The sequence below is a fragment of the Vombatus ursinus genome, unplaced genomic scaffold, assembly GCF_900497805.2.
Source record: "Vombatus ursinus unplaced genomic scaffold, bare-nosed wombat genome assembly UNPS02014811.1, whole genome shotgun sequence".
Lineage (NCBI taxonomy): Eukaryota > Metazoa > Chordata > Mammalia > Diprotodontia > Vombatidae > Vombatus > Vombatus ursinus.
The window spans coordinates 6,706,751-6,709,760 of NW_020954589.1; positions in this window are offsets into that span (position 1 = coordinate 6,706,751).

Consider the following 3,010-nt stretch of genomic DNA (forward strand, 5'->3'; position numbering starts at 1 on the left):
ATTAGCATTTCTTTATATGACCAACAAAGCCCAACAGCAAGAGATAGAAAGAGAAATTCCATTGAAAATAACTGTAGGGGAAGCTAGGTGTAGAAATGGCTAGAGCACCAGCCCTGGAGTCAGGAGGACCTGAGTTCAAATCCAGCCTCAGACACATAACACTCACTAGCTCTGTGACCCTGGGCAAGTCATTTAACCCCAATTGCCTCACCAAAAAAAAAGAGAAAATAATTGTAAACAATATAAAATACTTGGGAGTCTACCTGCCAAGACAAACCCAGGAACTATATGAACACAATTACAAAACACTTTTCACACAAAGTCAGATATAAACAATTGGAAAAATATTAATTGCTCATGGGTAGGCCAAGCCAATATAATAAAAATGACAATTCTGTCCAAACTAATTTACTTATTCAGTGCCATACCAATCAAATTACCAAAAAATGATTTATAGAGCTAGAAAAAAATAACAACAAAATTAATCTGAAAGAACAAAAGCTCAAGAATATCAAGGGAATTAATGGAAAAAAAAAAAGAGAGAGAGAAGGTGGCCTAGCAACACCAGATCTCAAACTATGTTACAAAGCAGTAAATGACCATAGTGACCTAGTTTTTTATAAACCCAAAGACCCCAGCCTTTGGGATAAGAATTCACTATTTGACAAAAACTGCCAGGAAAACTGGAAAACAATAGGGCACAAACTAGGTATGGACCAACATCTCATACCGTAGACCAAGATAAGGTCAAAATGGGTACATGATTTAGACATAAAGGGTGACATCATAAGGAAATTAGAAGAGCAAGGAATAGTCTACCTGTCAGATCTATGGAGAAGGGAAAAATTCATGACCAAATAAGAGATAGCATTACAAAATGTAAAGTAGATGATTTTGATTATATTAAATTAAAAAGCTTCTGCACAAACAAAACCAATGCAACCAAGATTAGAAGAAAAACAGGAAGCTGGGAAACAATCTTTACAACAAGTATCTCTGATAAAAGCCTTATTTCTCAAATATGTAGAGAACTGAGTCAAATTTGTAAGACTACAAACCATTCCCCAATTGATAAATAAAGGATATGAACAGACACTTTTCAGATGAAGAAATCAAAGCTATCTATTGGCATATGAAGAAGTGATTCTAAATCACTTTTGATTAGAGAAATGCAAAATAAACAACTCTGAAGTACCACCTCACACCTACCAGATGGGCTAATATGACAACGAAGGAAAATAATAAGTGTTGGAAAGGATGTGGGAAAATTGGGATACAAATGCACTGTTGGTGAAGTTGTGAACTGATCCAACCATTGTGGAGAGCAATTAGGAGCTATACCCAAAGGGCAACCAAACTGTGCATACCCTTTGATCCAACAATACCATTACTGGGTCTGTATCCCAAAGAGATCATAAAAAATGAAAAAGGACTTAACATGTGCAAAAATATTTATAGCAGCCCTTTTTGTGTTGGCAAAAAATTGGAAATTGAGGGGATACCCATCAACTAGGGAATGGATGAACAAGCTGTGACATATGAATGTAATGGAATACTATTGTTCCATAAGAAATGATGAGTAGGCAGATTTCAGAAAAACCTGGAAAGACTTGTACAAACTGATGCAAAGTAAAATGAGCAGAACCATAAAAACATTGTACACAGTATCAGCAATTTTGTGTGATGATCAACTATGATTGACTCAGCTCTTCTCAGCAACACAATGACCTAAGACAAGTACAAAGGACTCACCACGGAAAATGCTATTCACATCTAGATAAAGAACTGATGGACTCTGAATGCAGATCATCCCTTTTTCACTTTGTTTTCTCGTGGGTTCTTTCCTTTTGATCTGTTTCTTCTTTCACAACTGTGACTAATAGGGAAATATGTTTTACATAATTACGCATATATAACCTATATCAAATTGCCTACCATTTTAGGAAGAGGGGAGGGGAAGAAGAGAGGGAGAAAAATTTGGAATTTGAAATCTTATAAAAATGAATGCTAAAAATTGTCTTGACCTGTAATTGGGGAAAAAATGCTTTTTTAAAAAAGAAGGGGTAGCTAGGTGGCGCAGTGGATAAACCACTGGCCCTGGAGTCAGGAGGACCTGAGTTCAAATCCAATCTCAGACAAAGCTGCCTACTTGAATCTCTGTCAGGTCATTCTGTGGAACTTCTATGTACTTATCCTATTCTAACTTGTATTATGTTCATATATACATACCTCAACCCTCTTCCTTCCCTTCATCTTTCACCCTTGACCACCTTCTAAACTGTAAATTGCTTTGGGATTGTGATGGACTGTTGTTTTTTTTTTTTTTATCTCTACAGCCAGTGCCTAGCACAGTGCCTTGTATGTAGGGATAGAGAGTAGACTTGAGGTCCCTTAAGTTCCTAGAAGTTCCATTGAACTTTTGGGTAAGGAAATACCCTCTTAATTAATTGTAAGGCACAGGAGGAGAGAGACGAGAGACAGCATGTGCCAGACCACCACCGTGACCTTGACTACCATCTCCCCTCAGACTTCAGAAGGAGAAGGCCCACAAGCCTGAGCCCAAGAGCCTTAAGAATAACACTGTCCCCCAGATGCCTATCCATCACAGCTCTCACAGTCATTACTGAGAGGAGAAAGTATTCTGGACAACAGACCCACACTGCTCATCGTTGCTACCAGCAGTAACTTCATCTATGGCTATCCGTCAGCAAACTCCCTTTATTTGAGGTTCGCTGTCTAGACACAATGCCACATCCAGAGCCTTGTTTCTGTAATCTGCCTATCTCTAGTCGCTCTCCCTCCCTTTCTCAAGGAGTTTCCTATCTGGTTTGGTCTTCCTCTCTACTGCAAGTCAGGGACTTAAATACTCCTATTAATGAACACCTTGAATATGAACATTCACATTAATGAACCAAAACTGTTCCATCTCCTAGGGCTTGACCTCTTCACTGGAAAAGCTGTATATGGGGGCAGCTAGGTGGCACAGTGGCCCTGGAGTCAGGAGGACCAG